Below are 18,342 nucleotides of genomic sequence, written 5' to 3' on the forward strand. Positions count from 1 at the left end.
CACTTGTCATTGTAATTATTATTGTACATTATAACTTTGTAAATTATTGTATGTATGAATTTATTTTACTTCCAAGTTATAAAAGATTTCTTACACGTATTTCTATAAATATTGTTTTATATAAAAATCTTATATTTTAATCAATATTTTAAATAGTAATATTTGTCTAAAAATCCTTTTAAAATATTTTTGTCTTTTGATTTACTTGAGCCAGAAACTACTGGAAATTGTTTAAAATGGAATGTTTAAAAACGATTTCTCATAGAAAAGGCAAGAAACTGATATGTAAGCCTTGCGGGGTTCTGATTGGCATTCCGGGTAATGAGTGTCAATCGGGACGTCACGACGGTTGTCATGGGTCCGAGGGAGGTTCCGGGTCGTGACAATTATACGACCAATATCAATTGTGCATCCAGTCATAATGGAATGAATAAGGATGGCTCGATCTTTTGTGACATCATTGAGATGTGTTGAGGGAAGTAATTTGGAAGCGACAAAATATAGCCATATCTTAAAAGTTGGTTTCATCACATTCCTTTTGAATGAAACTAGTACATTATTGAAGAATCGCCATTGAGGTCCCTCTTCACAAAGTATATGAATGATACCATCCCAATTCTCATACTTAACCAAATATTGGCCATAGCCATTGTTTTCAATATTAAGAGCTTCATAAAATTCATTGATGGCATGCTAGGAGCTTCATAAAATTCATTGATGGCATGCCTCGAGAATGGAAATAATTTACCTTGCACAAAAACCAAATCATTAGTACCTTCAACAATGTTAACGTATAATTCTTTTACCAGAGGGATACTTGCAGCTACTGGCGAAGCACAAAATTTTTGCCAGTGGCATCCATCAATTATTAGTTGAAGGTCAAGGTATGTGATCGACCCTTGATCTAGTCATCGTTCAAGTATTGCAATTTCGTTGACTAGAGAATTGGCATGTCTAGCCATAGCGTCAGCTAACACAAATCTAGTATGATTAAACGAACCATTGGAATTTTGTCTTGCTCGTTTGGGTGCCATTCTCAAATTTCTTGCAATTAATGCTTAACCAAAAAAAAAATGTACCAACAAAACACAATAAACCACCCACAATATTAGCCTATGTGTCTTCTCATCAAAATAAGTTAATGCCCATAATATTGTGTGAAAATCCAACAATTAAAATTTGTTAGACTACTAGGCATAAAAATTTGAAATCAATAAACTTACCTATATTACCAATTTTAGCTTACCCTAGAAATTTAGAGCACAAATCCAAAGAATCTACCATACCCATAAAATAACTAAGTACATTGTCTAAAAAATCATCAATATCCATCATAAATTTTCAACAAAAAAATAATGTAAAGTAAGTCAACAAAATTTCTTAAAAAAATGATAAGAATAAAAAGAAAGAAATAGAAAAAGAAATATGAAAACTTACTTGAAATCTTGAGCAAAGATGTTGAAAATAAGTATGGAGGGAAGGATATTGAGGTGGGTAATGGGTATGGAAGATATTGAGGAAAGGAGAAGAGTGGGTTGAAGAGAAGGGGAGGAGAGACGGACAGTGTTAGGTATGTTGGAAGAGTGAAAAGGGCAAAAATTTTATGCTAGAAAAGAGTGGGAGGGGTGTTAGGGTGAGGGGGAGTTTACATATGGGAGGGGGGCATATTTGGGTAGTGGGTTGCCCATTGTTGGCAGCCCACAATAGAGGGGTCACAACTTGCCCCTTAAAGGCATAGTGGCCCACATTGAGGTCCACCACGAGGCAGAGGCTCATGGTTCTAAATATCGTTGGGCCATGGCTCCTCAATGATTCCTCCTTTCTTTTTTTTTTAATTTAAATGTGGGGCTGTGACCTACAGCCTAATGGGTCACAGCCCACATTATGATACAATCGGGAGGTCGTGGCCTACCCCTCTCTACCTTTTGTTTTTTAATTTTTTTTAAAGTTTATAAATGTACCTACAAAATAAATAAAGATGTATAATTCAATAAATAGTTAAATATATAAAAATAACTAAAAGTAACTAAAAACATTTAGTTAGAATGCTTGGGTTACCTCTCAAGAAGAGCTTGATTCATAGTTTTCGGCTTGACTTTCTTTGAGTCAAATTGCATTAATAAATGTGATTGAGGACATTCAATAATCGAAATCGCCACCTCAATAGTGCTTTAATCATTACCCATTCACCTTGAAAGTTGATTTATCATCAACTACCTTTGTTGCTCCATGAGGATATACTTTTGTCACAATGAAAGGTCTAAACCAATGAGATTTCAGCTTTCTAGGAAATAATCTCAAACGAGAATTATACAAGGGAACATGTTGGCCATGCTTAAACCTTCTCTTTATGATTTTTTGATCATGCCATCGTTTTGTCTTTTCCTTGTAGATTCTCACTCTCATATGCTTCTTGATGAAATTCATCCATCTTATTGAATTGTAAAAAATGCTTTTCTTCAGCTGCTTGAAGATCAAAATTAAGCTTTTTAATTGCCTAATATGCCTTGTGTTCAAGCCCGATTAGAAGATGACAATCTTTTCCAAACACCAATCTATAAGGTGATATCCCAATTGGAGTTTTATATGCAGTTTTATATGCCCACAAAGCATCATCCAACTTTTTTGACTAATCTTTTCTAGAAAGACAAATAATCTTTTCCAAAAATTCTTTTAATTTCTTTGTTTGAAAATTTAGCTTGGCCACTTGTTTGAGGATGATAAGCAGTGGCTATTTTGTACTTGACTCCATATTTGGCCAAGATTGCCTTAAAAATTTTGTTATAAAAGTGAAACCTTTCATCACTAATTATGGCTTTAGCTATACCAAAACGTGTGAAGATATTTTTTTGCAAGAAGTTTATCACTACCTTAGAGTCATTCCTTGGCAATGCAATAGCTTCAACCCATTTGGAGACATAATCAATAGCAACCAAGATGTATTCGTTATTGAAAGATGGAATGAATGGACCCATAAAATCAATTCCCCAGACATAAAAAATTTCAACTTTGAGGATGTTGTTGAGAATCATCTCATGTATTCTAGATATATTACCCATTCTTTGACATTTATCACATCTTTCAACAAAATTATGAGCATCTTTGAAAAGAGAAGGCCAATAAAAACTTGATTGTAGAACTTTTGCAGTAGTTTGTCTTCCCCCATAATGTCCTCCATAATCAGATGAATGGCAATGGTGAAGAATATTTTCAAATTCTTCTATAGAAAAACACTTTCTAATTATTTGATCTCCATAATGCTTGTAAAGAAAAGGCTCATCCTACATGTAATATTTAACATCACTCAAGAATTTCTTCTTTTGTTGAGAACTAAATCTAGAAGGGAAGAGTTTACTGAAAAGATAGTTCACAAAGTCAACATACCATGGCAAATTTTTCTGCTTTTCTACATGAAATAATTGCTCATCAGGAAAAGGTCTCATTGAACACTGTTGAATTCCCAACTTGTTCTCCATTCTCTAATCTAGATAAATGCTCTACTACTTGATTTTCTGTACCTTTTCTATCTCGAATTTCCAAGTTGAATTCTTGAAGCAAAAGTGCCCATCTTATTAAGCGTGGTTTTGCATCTTTCTTTTTGATCATATATTTAGTAGTTGCATGGTCAGTGTAAACAATTACTTTAGTACTAACAAGATAGGAACAAAATTTGTTGAAAGCAAAAACAATAGCAAGAAACTCCTTTTTAGTTGTGGTGTAATTTGCTTAAGTCTCATTCAATGTTCTATTGGCATAATAGATAGGATGCAAAATCTTCGCTTTTTGTTGGCCCAAAATTGTGCCAACTGCATAATCACTAGCATAACACATTAGTTCAAAAGGAAGATTCTAATATGGAATAGTGACAATAGGAGTAGAAATTAACCTTTTTTTTAACTCAACAAAAAGCATCACGACAAGCTGTTGGTCCCAAGTAAATGTGCTAGAGGGGGAGTGAATAACATTTTTTGGCTCTTACAAGAATTAACTTCTAATTGGGGACAAATGAAAGATAAAAGAGAGATTTAAAGATGAATGTAAAACTAAAAACAGAACAGATAATCACTCCAGAATTTATAGTGGTTCGGTCCAAGACCTACATCCACTACCTTGATTGTTCAATCAAGGATTTTCCAAACCAATCCACTATGAATGGTTAAATTCACAACTTTCACCAAGCTCTTACAATGGCTTTTACCAGGCTCAGCCAAAACCTTTCACAATAGTTTTTACCGAGATCAACCAAAACCCAACAACTAACTTTTCTAGGCTAAGTTAGAACCTATACACTCAATCAAGTAATCCAAGCTTAAGTAAATTCCCTTTGAGTGACTCGCACACTCTAAGTATACAAGGAGAAGAGAAATAATGGTGTACCTATGATCACTGACTTGATTTAAGTGGTACAATGTGAAGTGCTTGAATCTTTTACAAGAATATGAGTGAAGTGCAGAAAGTATGCTGAAGGTTTTTGCAATTTTTGAGCTCTATTTGGAGTTGGAAGCCTTAATTACTTTTCTAACCGTTGGAAGCCTCTTAAATACTTGAAGAATCAGGTGTTAGGCAATTTTTAACCGTTGAAAATAGTTTGATGGCAGTTTTGGCCGTTAATCTATCTTCTAGTGCTCAATTCAAATTTTCTGACAAAATGATCTTAGTTGACTAACTGCGCTCTTAGTCGACTAAGTTGTCTTTCTCTTGTTATCCTAGTTTTTGGCATGAGCTTTTAGTCAATTAAGTTGTTTCTGTCTTGAAGTCTAGATTTCTGGCAGTAGGCTCTTAGTCGACTAACTTCCTTGGTCGACTAAGTCTTTTCTGTCTCTCAATCCTCTTGAGCCTACCAACTTCTAATTTGAATTTTAGCTGACTAATGCCCTTCATTATCCAATTAAGAGACTTTTGTTTTGTTGATCAATTATGACTTCTTATTCATATGATTTTTGATATGTGCCTTTGAATGATATATTTATTCTTGGCATACAAATTTTTATTCTGCACACTCAAGTAGAAATATTAGACACAAATGAATGGTAATGTTTTATTATCATCAAATACTAATGGAGCCAACAATCTCCCCCTTTTTGATGCTGACAAAACATTCCTTGATTAACAGCATAATGTCTATTTATTCTTTTTAGTTCTATAGAAAATGGAAGTTTTCCTCCCCCTAAGTGTGTGCTCCCCCTTAGTGTGTGCATATTTTACTTGTTTATTTCAACAAGTTTTTATTTGTGTCATACAGATAATGACATTATATATTCAGAATATATTTATGCAGACATATAGAATGATCAGCAATAGGTGACTGGTTGATAAAATTTCAATATTTTAGTTAACTGTCTGTCATCAGCATGTTTTTATTAGATTTTATCTATGCCATTGATCATCCAACAGATATAGTATAACTAGCATCCATATACATTTTCAACCAAGTTTCGTTCATAATATCATAGAAAATATTAATTATCAGCATAACAGCCCAATATCAGCACCAAAACTTTAAACACCAGCAGACAAACTCTAAAACACATTTAAATGTTTAACCATTAGCAACAAAATAATATAAGTAGCTTAATAGCATCCCATTTTCAACACAATAACATAAACAACAAAGTTAAGTTTAGATGTTCAACTGTCAACAGAACAAAAACAACAGAAAAACAATAGTCATTGTTTTGTTCGTAAACTACCCCTAGATCATTTCTACCCTCTATCTTTCCTAAGTTTCCTATAATTCTCCCTCTTTTTGTCATCATCAAACTGAGAGGTGCTTAATCAGTTTATGAAGAGGTTGAAGGGGTAGATTCATTAGTGCTATAGAAAACATTAAGGGGTTCAAGAGATGGTTCTAGTGGTGATTTCTATGGTGAGGGTTCATGAGATGATTTACCAAAAATTCAAGGGGGTATTGAGGAGAAAAGATAGCTGATGGTCTAGCTTTTTCAGCTATTTTGGAAGATTTCTTTCTCTTGAGGAATTTAGTCTTGGTTACCATTGTCTTCTTGCCCTTACCAAATGGTTTAGGCTGAGCTTGTGGAGCTGCAACAACCTTTTCTTTTCCTTTCCCAGATTGTTCCTTTGTAACATAAGCTGGTTCAGGAGATTCTCTTGGAGATACTGATTTTTGTGCTTTCCCTTTAGCTGCTTCTTTTTCAGCTTGTTCTTTTCGGACCATTTGGTGGGAAAACATCCATTATTGAGACTTCCTCTGAATTAAGGAGAGATGGTTGATCTTGTTGTGGTTCATGATGAGATGGGGACTTTTCAAATGAGCCTAGCATGTCAGTTCCTTGATCTGATTCATCTTTACTCTAAGGCTTAAGAGTTGAAGATTTTCTTAGTTGATCATCTTCTGGTTCAGGACCCTCAGCTTGAATGACAAGTCTTGCAGCTTGAAAAGTTAATCTTTCTGCTTGGAAGGCAGAGCCTTCAGCAGCCTGACCTACAGGTGCTGACGTATCTACAGCAGCAAGTTCAGAAGTTTATTTCCCTTTTCCTTTCATCAAATTTTCAAGTTCTTCTAACTTTTCTTCTATTTTTTGCATCCTTACAGCCTCGTCAGTAAGCTTTCCATTAATTCTCATGTGCAAATTTAAAACCATTTCATTTGAGAACTGAGAGGGGGTTGCCTCAGATTGAGCAAGGAGAGAAGATTCTTTTCTTAAAGTGACTTTGGGGGTTTTGATAAATTTTTCTCCATCCATTTTATCCCCATCTTAGGCAGACTCCCAAGTTATATAGCCTGGTCCCTGCTTTTCACTAAATCCATTTCATACTTGGAATTCTATATTCTTTCTTCCTAACTAGTGAGGTGATCACATTTCCATATGGTAGATTTACCTTGTCAACTTTACAAGCTCCCCTCATTCTCTTTATCATGAATTGGCCTAGGTTGAATGGAGCACCATTAAAAGCATGCTCCATCAGCCATAAGTCTTGAAGGCTAACATAGCTAAAACTGCCATTTCTTCCATGAATGTTTGCAGTAATAAAGTAATGCAAAATTCTAATTTGGGGGCTTGTAATGAGACCAACATTACTTTTGGATAAGTATTCTTCTTTCTTCCCTGTTATAATCTCCCATAAAGATGATGGATCGTAATTCTCAAGCATTTCAAAATCTGCCTCTTCACATTTAATTTTAAGCAAGCTTCCTAAGTCTACAACAGTCACAACAAATTCTTTTCCATTTATGAAGACATTCAGACAATCCTTAATGAAATCTTTAGAATCCTCCAGTTCATTTTCATTTAAAGCTATGTTGTAATAAAATTCTTTTACAAGGCTAGGACTATAGGTTTGGTTCTTGAAAGTGCTAAATTTTTTCAGTTTCATTTCCTCAAAGTAATCTGACAGAACTACTTGAATTTCAGGATTTTCATCGAAGCTCTTCTAGTCAATAAATTTTCCATAAGTAATCGGAGCATTATCAATTTTCTTGAACCTATCCTCATGGGTTTTATTTCTAAACTTTGAGGACAGAACCTTACCTTTCTTGGAGGATTTTTCTTTCTCTTTCTTTTTCTCTGCTCTGTGTTCCTTCTCTATCTACTTTTTCTTAATTTTCTCAACCTCAGAGGTGGGCACGATCTTCTTTTTCTTTTTATAAATTTTTGCTTGTGGACTTTCCTCCATTGGCCGTTTGCCCTTCTTCTTTTCCAGAATTTCTTTTGATAGTGTGGATTTTGCCATTTGGTTTTGAGATGTTTTTGACATAGGGTTTGAGGATTGGGAAGAAATGGGGTTTCAGTTTTTCAGAGTAGAGGTTTTTGGTAGGAGAAAATGGAGGATGTGGATGAGGAGTTATGAGAAACTGTATAACTCCCCCTTAAATGCTGTCAGTTTTTCTCTTTTTCAAAATTTAAAACTCTGCCTCTCATTTTTTATTTTTCAGTTAGGCGACTGCCCATTTTCTTTACCCGGTAGACTATTCCTTTTCACTATTTTACTTATTCTCCCTTTAATTGAATGAGTCTTATTATTTAAAGAGACAAAACACTCTTAGTTGACTAAGAAATTTTTAATCGACTAAGTCCCTTTTGTTTTGTAAATGGAAAACTCAAAAAATTTTCTTACAGCTCCTACATATTAATCATCCCTAAATTTCTCCTAATTTCACAAAATCTATCTTCATTTAGGGGTTTGGTGAATATATCAACTAATTGTTTCATGGTGCTAACAAACTCAATTTTAATGTCTATTTTAATTACATGATCTCTAATAAAGTGATGTCTAATCTTAATATGCTTGGTCCTAGAGTGCTGTGCAGGATTCTTTGATATATTAATGGCACTAGTGTTATTACAAAATGTTGGTACATTATGCAAGTTTATGCCAAAGTCTTTCATTTGTTGTTTAATCCATAAAATCTGAGCACAACAACTACCTAAAGAAATATATTCAGCTTCAGCTGTGGAGAGTGCAACTGAGTTTTGTTTTTTACTCGACTAGGATACAAGCTTATCTCCTAAAAACTGACATGTGCCACTAGTGCTCTTTTTATCAATTTTGCTTCCAGCAAAGTCAGCATCTGAATATCCAATAAGATTAAAGGATGTTCCTATAAGATACCACAATCCTAAATTTTGTGTGTCTATAAGGTACCTAAAGATTCTTTTTACTGTAGTCAAGTGTGACTCTTTAGGTTGTGATTGAAACCATACACACAAACACATACTAAACTGAATATCAGGCTTACTAGTAGTTAAGTACAGTAGGGATCCAATCATACCTCTATAAAGCTTTTGATCAACACTTTTTCTTTTTTCATCAGCATCAAGTTTGGTGGATGGACTCATTGGTGTGCTAATTGATTTTAGCTTCAGCATGTTGAACTTTTTCAGTATGTCTTGAATGTATCTTTCTTTGCTGATGAAGATTCCTTCCTCACTTTGTTTGATTTAGAGGCCAAGAAAGAATTTCAGCTCACTCATCATGCTCATTTCAAATTCACCCTTCATTTCTTCAGCAAAGTTCTTGCACAAAACCTCATTAGTTACACCAAACACAATATCATCCACAAAGATTTAAACAATAATTAAATAATTTAAGCAATTTTTAACAAATAGTGTTGTATCAATGCTTCTTCTACTATATCCTTTCTCAATTAAAAACCTAGAGAGTCTTTCATACCAAGCTCTTGGAGCTTGTTTTAGTCCATACAAGGCCTTATGAAGTTTGAACACATAATCTGGTTTTTCGTAGTCCTCAAATTCGGGTGGTTGTTTAACATATACTTCTTCTTGAATGAAACCATTTAGAAATGCACTTTTTATATCCATTTGAAGTAGTTTAAAGTTCATGAAACAAGCAAATGCAAGCAACAATCTTATAGCTTCTATCCTAGCAACAGGTGCAAAGGTTTCATCATAGTAGATTCCTTCCTCTTAGTTATACCCTTGAGCCACTAACCTAGCTTTGTTCCTAATAACATTTCCTTGCTCATCTACCTTATTTCTAAACGCCCATTTTGTGCCAACAATTGGATGATTTAATGGCCTAGAAACTAGTGTCCATACTCGACTTCTCTCAAATTGATCAAGCTCATCTTGGATGGCTAATATCCAACTTTCCTCTTTTTCTGCCTCCTCAAAGCTTTTAGGCTCAATTTGTGAGATGAAAGCTGTGAACTCACATGTTTCTCTAGTTCCTCTCCTAGTCTAGACTCCATGAGAAATATCACCTATGATTTGCTCTTGTGGATGATCTTTGATATACCTCCAACTCTTTGGAAGATCATTGTGTTGATTTTCAGTCCTTTGCAAGGTTTCTAAAGGTGGAGGTTTTGTTTCTTTTCCTAGGGAATTTTCTTCACTGTTTTTCTTATCATCTAAGCTCATTTCTTCCATTTGTCTTTCAAGGTCATCTGTTTCATCTTCATCAACAAGAATTTCCTTTTGCAAGGCATTGGATTCATCAAAAACTACATGGATTGACTCCTCAACAATTAAAGATATTTTGTTAAAGACTCTAGAAGCTTTTGAATTCAATGCATATTCTAGAAATATAGCTTCATCAAACTTTCCTAGAGGATGTTTTCCATTGTTCAACAAAAAAAATTTGCAGCCAAAGCTTGTAAGATGAGAGATATTTGGTTTTCTACCTTTGTATAGTTCATAAGAGGTCTTTGATATCATGGCTCTTATTGACACTCTATTAAGGATGTATGTTGCTGTGTTTACAGCTTTTGCCCAAAAGTATCTTGGAAGATTATTTTCACACAGCATAGTTGGAGCCATTTCCTTCAAGGTTTGGTTTTTCCTTTCTATAACTCCATTTGGCTAGGGTGTTCTAGGTGTAGAAAAATTATGATCCAACCCCTTTCCATTACAAAAGTTTTCAAACTTATCTCCCTCAAACTCACCTCCATGATCACTCCTAATGCTAACTATGACCAGTCCTTTTTCATTTTCAACCTTCCTACAATGATTTATAAGTGTTGGTAGTACATCATTCTTATGAGTAAGGAAGTAGACCCAAGTATACCTAGAGTAGTCATTAACTATCACAAAGCCATATGATTTTTCTCTTAGACTAGTTGTACTAATTGGCCCAAATAGATCAATGTGCAACAATTCTAGTGGTCTAGAGGTTTGACACATTCTTCGTACTTTTGAAAGATGTTCTAACTTGTTTTCCTAGTTGGCATGCATCACAAATTTGATCATATTCAAATTTAAGCTCAAGCAATCTTATAACCGGATTTTTTCTTATCAATTTTGAAATGGTATGCATGCTCACATGACCAAGTCTCCTATGCCATAACCGGCCATCATTTTCAACATTTGCTATAAGACATGTTTCACAATTCACTTCAAGATCATTGAGAAATATAACATACATATTTTTAATTCTTTTTCCTATAAATGAAACTTTGTTAGTACTTATATTTATCACTTCACATTTTTTTGAGTAAAAACATACCTTGAATCCTTTATCACACAATTGGTTGATACTTAACAAATTATGTTTCAAACCTTTAACCAGCAACACATGACTAATTCGAGCTTGAGAGTTCTTACCAATGGTTCTTATACCATAAATTCTACCTTTTGAATCATCACCAAAGGAAATGGTACCTCTCTTTTTCTTGTCCAACTAAGCAAACAAAATTTCATTTCTAGTCATGTGCCTTGAGCAGCCACTGTCTATAAACCATGGTTCCTTCTCCTTTAGTTGAGCTCTTGAACATGTGTCTTTTAGATTCAGCTCAACCTGCAAAACATATTTTCAGTTTTTCTTAATAGGTACCCATACTTTGATGGGTCCTTAAAGGTTAATTGCAACATAAGATCCTTTTGGAGCACAAATTTTTCTTATTTTCTGCATGCTTCTGTTTTTATAATAGTCATAAGATAAATGTCCAAATTTTCCACAGTTATAACATCTAGATGAAGCATTATCATAATTTTTCTTAAAGTATGTGTTCCTCCTTGATGTTTCTTTCCTTAAACTTTTAAGATTAGCATTTTCTTCAACTGCTTTTTGCAAGGCTTTTATTTTGTTTTCCAATTCCAATTTTAGAGTTTCAAAATCTGTTTTTGAATGCTCTAATTCAATTTGCAAAAAATTTCTTTGCTCAAAATAGTATTGAAGTCATGTTTTATCTTTTGCAAATCAGTCTCAAGAGATGTAGTTTTTCTTTTCAAAGTTTTATATTTTGATGTAAGTTTTTTAAACTCATCATAAAGACATTCATATTCCTCTTATAGTTCATCAATAGAAATATCACAAGGGGTTGAAGATACCTCGGATTCATCATCCCTTGCCATCAGACATAAATTTGCTTTTTCTTTAGCTTTTTCTTCATCATCATCAGAACTTGAAGTGTCACTATCTGACCAAGTCGCAGCCACCATTGCCTTTTTTGATTTTTTTGTTTTTCTTTGGTGTTTCTTCCTTCAACAAGGGGCATTCTGACCTAAAGTGTCCTAGCTTCTTACGTTCAAAGCATATAAGCTCTTCCTTCTTATTGGATTCGTTTTTATTTTTAGTTCTCCATGAAGAGCCTTGATCTCTTCTATACCCTCTCTTAGCCAATCTTCGGTTTCTTTGGCTTATAAGCTTTCTGAACCTTCTTTCAACCATAGCCATCTCTTCATCATCATCACAAGATACATTATCCAATTCTTTTTCAAGGATACTAGCTTTTAAGGTAATGCTTTTCTTCTTTTCTTTAGCTTATTTCTTATCTTTTTCTTCCTCTTCCTTGAGTTCCAGCTTGTGAGTGAGAAGAGAACCATAAGTTTCATCCAGAGTTATAACATTTAAGTCCTTGGCTTCACGGATGGTAGTCACCTTTGGCTTCCAATTTTTGGGTAGGTTTCTAAGAAGTCTTTTAACAATTTCATGTTTAGGAATTGGTTTGCCTAATTGACTTAATATATTTGTGATGTTTGTGAATCTATCTAGCATGCTGGTGATATCTTCACTAGGTTCCATCTTAAATATCTCATAATTGTGGGTTCAGAGAGCTATCTTGGACTCCTTGACTTGTGAAGTCCCTTCATGAATAATCCTAAGTTTATCCCACACTTGTTTAGCTGTGGTACAGATTGACACTTTGTTGAATTCGGTGGGAGTTAAAGCATAATGCAGTGTATTGATTACCTTGAAATTTGTTTGGACTCTTTTGGTTTCAGCTTCAGTCCATTAAGACCTTGGCTTAGGAATCATATCGTTTGTTACATCATTTAAGGTTGAAGGAATAAAGGGACCATCAGTTATGACATCCTACATCTCATAATTTATTTCTCTAATGTATATTGACATCCTAGTACCCCAATACAGGTAATTTGAGCCATCAAACAAAGGTGGTCTGCTTGTGGACTGTCCCTTACCAACTATGGATTTTTAAAGAGCCATTTGGATCTTCCCAAAGGGTGTTAGACCTTAAGAATATGGATAAGCTTTGATACCACTTGTTGGTCCTAAGTAAATGTGCTAAAGGGGGGTGAATAACACTTTTTGGCTCTTACAAGAATTAACTTCTAATTGGGGACAAATGCAAGATAAAAGAAAGATTTAAAGATGAATGAAAAACTAAAAATAGAGTAGACAATCACACCAGAATTTATAGTGGTTCGGTCCAAGACCTGCATCCACTACTTTGATTATTTGATCAAGGATTTTCCAAACCAATCCACTATGAATGGTCAAATTTACAAGCTTTCACCAAGCTTTTATAATGCCTCTTACCAGGCTCAACCAAAACCTTTCACAATGGTTTTTATTGGGATCAACCAAAAAGCCAACAACTAACTTTTCTAGGCTAAGTTAGAACCTATATACTCAATCAAGCAATCCAAGCTTGAGTAAATTCCCTTTGAGTGACTCGCACACTCTAAGTATACAAAGAGAAGAGAAATAAAGGTGTACCTATGATCACTGACTTGATCTAAGTAGTACAATATGAAGTGCTTGAATCTTTTACAAGAATAGGAGTGAAGTGCAGAAAGTATGCTGAAGGTTTTTGCAATTTTTGAGCTTTATTTGGCTTGGAAGCCTTAATTACTTTTCTAGCCATTGGAAGCCTCTTAAATACTTGAAGAATCAGCTCTAATAGGTGTTAGGCAATTTTTGACCGTTGGAAATAGTTTGGTGGTAGTTATAGCCGTTAATCTATCTTCTAGTGCTCAATTCAAATTTTTTGACAGAATGATCTTAGTTGACTAACTGCACTCTTAGTCGACTAAGTTGTCTCTGTCTTTTGATCCCAGTTTCTGGCAATGAGCTTTTAGTCGACTAACTTCCTTCTTAGTCGATTAAGTTGTTTCTATCTTGAAGTCTAGATTTCTGGCAGTAGGCCCTTAGTCGACTAACTTACGTCTTGGTCGACTAAGTCTTCTCTATCTCTCAATTCTCTTGAGCCTACCAACTTCTAATTTGAATTTTAGCTAACTAATACCCTTCATTAACCAACTAAGAGACTTCTGTTTTGTTGATCAATTGTGGCTTCTTATTCATATGATTTTTGATATGTGCCTTTGAATGATTTATTTATTATTGGCATACAAATTTTTGTTCAGCACACTCAAGTAGAAATATTAGACACAAATGAATGAGACTGCTTTATTATCATCAAAAACTAATGGAGCCAAACAAGTCATCATCAAAATTAAAAGGAGTATCATTTTCTAACAAATTACAAAGTGGTTTGAAAGTTTTAGAAAAATCTTTAATGAATCTCCTATAAAATCCAATGTATCTTAAAAAACTACAAATGCCTTTAATAGAGGTGGGAGGTGGAAGTTTTTCAATTATTTCAATCTTTGCTTTGTCTACTTTTAAGTCTTTATTAGAAACTCGATCGCCTAAAACTATGCCTTCTTGCACCATAAAGTGACATTTTTCCCAATTTAAAACTAAATTAGTTTCTTCACATCTCTTAAGTAGTCTAGCAAGATAAGTAGACAATCATCAAAATTATCCCTAAAAACTAAAAAATCATCCATAAATACGTCCAAAAACTTTTCAATCATATTAGAAAAAATTGCCATCATAATATCTGAAAAGTGGCTGGAGCATTACAAAGTCCAAAAGGCATTCTATGAAAAGCAAAAGTTCTATAAGGACAAGTAGAGGTGGTTTTTTTCTTAGTCTTCAGGAGTAATGGCAATTTGATTATAACCAAAATAACCATCCAAAAAGCAATAAAAATCCTTACTTGCTTGTCTATCAAGCATTTGATCAATAAAAGGGAGTGGAAAGTGATCTTTTCTAGTGGTTTTGTTCTATTTTCTATCATCCATACATACCCTCCATCAAGTCACAATTTTAGTGGGAATGAGCTCATTACTTTCATTAGAAACTACAATCATACCTCCTTTTTTAAAAACACATTGGACTTGACTTACCCATGAACTATTAGAAATAGAATAGATAATACCTGCATCTGGGCACTTGATAATTTCTTTCTTTATCAACTCTTTCATGATTGGATTCAGCCTTCGTTGATGCTCAATGGTTGCCTTGTGATTTTCTTCCAAAAGAATTTTGTGCATGCAAATTGATGGGCTAATTCATTTGATGTTTGCAATGGTCCACTGAATTTCGATTTGGTAGTCTCTTAAAACTCGAAGGAATTTATTTCCTGTTCATCAAAAAAAGAAGAAGAAATAATTACTAATAGTGTAAAAGAATTTCCCAAAAGAGCATACCTTAAATGATTCGGCACTAGTTTGAGCTCAAGTGAAAGAGATTGTTCAATGGAAAGCTTGATTGGTGATGTTGTAATTGATAATTCCAAAGACTCAAATTGGGAATTTGGGAGACGTGATGTGGCATCAAGATGGTTAGCATATTCAAGAACTTTTTCATCAATAATATCACATGAAGAAATCAAAGATGTTTCCAGTGGATCATCATAATGATTCTTAATAAACACATTATTAGTAATGCCACCCACCACATTAATTGAGAAACATTCATCATGTTCATTGGAAAATTTTAAAGCTCTAAAAATATTAAATGTTACCTATTGATCTTCAACCCTTATTGTAAGCTCACCTTTTTCCACATCAAATAGAGCTCGAGCAGTTCTCAAGAATTGGCTCCCAAGAATGATTGATATTTCTTGATCTTCTTCCATATCAAGAATAATAAAATCTACAAAAAAATAAATTACCAACTTTAATCAAAACATCTTCCATAATACCATAATGATAGGTGATGGATTTATTAGCAAGTTGTAAAGTCACAAAAGTTGGCTTATTCTCTTCCAAACCTAATTTTTTATAAATGAACAATGGCATCAAATTTATACTTGCACCAAAATCATATAAAGCTTTAGCAAAATAAAAACACCAATAGTGCAAGGAATAGTAAAACTACATAGATCTTTAAGCTTTGGTGGAAGCTTATTCTGAATAATGGCACTACACTCTTCAGTAAGTGCAATAGTTTCAAACTCACCCAATTTTCTTTTTTTAGACAGGATGTCTTTTAAGAATTTAACATATTTTGGCTTTTGTTCCAAAGCTTCAGCAAAAAGAATATTAATATGTAACTTTTTAAACACATTAATAAATCTCTAGAATTGTTTATCAAGTTTTTTCTTCTAAAATCTTTGAGGAAAAGGTGGTGGAGGTGTTGGAGTACATTTTAATTGTGATTTTTCTTCTTTTGAATATTTAGTAGATTGTTGAACAACAATTTCTTTTTCAGCCTCTTTTTCAATTTCTTTCTTACCAGATTGAATTGAAGTTTTAGAATTTAAAGCTTTACTACTTACCTCTTTACTTACCTTTTTCCCATTGTGAAGATTAATTGCCTTACAATGTTCCTTACGTTCTCTTCTCAAGTTGGGCTCAGTATCACTTGGTGAGCTACAATGAGATCTATTATTTAAAGCACTGGCAATTTGGCCCACTAGTGTCTCAAGATTTCTTATTGATGCTGTTTGACTTTAAATGACTACATCAGTCTTTGTCATGAATTGAATGAACATCTCTTCCACTGAAAGCTTTTTCTCTAGCATGGGGACTCTAGATGGAAATCTAGGAGAAAAGTTTGACTTAGATGTGAGAACTCTATTATATAGAGTTATTTTGACACATTTTAAAGGCTTAAGTAGCTAGACTTTTGAGATTTTAGGTTTAGATTTTAGCATTTTAGGTGTTTTTCTAGTTAAGTTTGATTATATGTTGACTAGTTAATTTAAGTTATTTTAGTTAAATTCTATGTTATTTTGTTTTAAATTAATTTAAGAGTACTTATTGCTTTTTCTCTTATTGCTTTTGTAGGAAATTTGATAAAAAAGGCTCATTTGATGAAAATCAATGCAAGTATGGTGATAGCTTCATTCATATATATTTCTGTATTTTGACCATATCTCTTTCTAAAAATCTCCAAATGAAGTTATTCTTAGACCACTAGAACTCTAAGAGGAAGGACTATAACTTTTATGTTTACCACTTTGCTCAGTTCTGATCGGATCATGGTCAAAATATTTGTCTAAGTCGGAGCACTGTAGCAGTATGCATGGAGTGAACATGATACAATATTTAGAGAATATCTTTCAATAAAGAAGTCCAATTGACATGATTCTTAAGCCAGTGGAAAGTTAAGAAATAGGGCTAAAACTTTCATGTTTACCACTTTGCCTAGTTCATAGTAGATCAGGGTGAAAATCACATTTGAAGTCAATAAACCACCACAGCAATAGCAAAACAAGGCTGTAGCACTGGTGAAAGGAAGCACACAACACATTTTCCTTAGAGCTCAGCACTGCAGTGCTAGAAGAAGAGTGCTAAGTGCTACTGTGGCAAGAATTCAGTGCAGTGGTGCCAAGAAATCAAGGCTGCGGCACTGGGCGATTTTCCAAAAATAAAAATTTGACAAGATTTTGGAAATTAGGTTACTTGGAGACTATTTAAGGGACTTTTTTCAGAGGTTGTGAGGGGAGGCAACAAACAACTGTTCTGGAGATTTGAAGCCAAGAACAAAACAAGAAAACAAGAGAATTCGAGGGAGGATTAAGATCATAAAGCTCCAACTATTAGTTTTCTCTCTTTACTTTTGTGTTTTTCTTATTTTCTTTGACTTGGATTAATGGCAAATTTTCTTTGAATGAAGTTTTAATTAGATATTATGAGCTAAATTTATTTTTCTAGGATTGTAATTGAACTCACATGTAATCTAAACTTTTAATCTCTTTCTTGTTTATCTTTAATGGGATTTGAATTGTTTATTCCAATTTGTTTTTAATGCTTTTAATTGCTTGATCACCAATTAAATTGATTTAGGAACATAAAAAAACTTGAGAAAGGGAGTTTATGTTGGGATTTGACCTCATGCTCAAATATGAACATAATCAATAAATTAAAAATATAACGCAACGAAAATAAACTAGTATTCAATAAGAGAAATAGTCGAATTCTACAAGATCAATGTTTGTGTTTTTCATATAACTTTCAAATTAATTATGAACACTCATAAGTTTAAGAGTTACACACATTGCTCTAGATATTGTAATCAAGAACCAATTATATCAAAATCTTTGCTTCTTCACCTTTAGGATTTGTCAAATCTTCAGCCACCCAAGTGTTTGGCCTCTAGCAGTAATCCACACAGTGACTGAAAAAGACCTTCTCAAAAGTAGGATTCTACTTGTGCTAGCAAGTTTTGTTTTTAAAACAAAAGGACCAAAAGTTGTTGCCGAGTCTTATTTTTGTCAAACAAAGGAAATTATTTTTCTTTTCTTATTTTATGAAACGACTAAGAAGTGGTTGGAGACTTCGAGTTTTGAGTTTGCTAACATAACATATTTATATAGCCAAATTAATTTGTAACCCTAAATACAATAGATATTTTTTTAATTTAATTAAGTCTCTAAGAACTCAA

Source organism: Theobroma cacao, chromosome 2 (assembly GCF_000208745.1).
Source record: "Theobroma cacao cultivar B97-61/B2 chromosome 2, Criollo_cocoa_genome_V2, whole genome shotgun sequence".
In the NCBI taxonomy this organism is placed as follows: domain Eukaryota; kingdom Viridiplantae; phylum Streptophyta; class Magnoliopsida; order Malvales; family Malvaceae; genus Theobroma; species Theobroma cacao.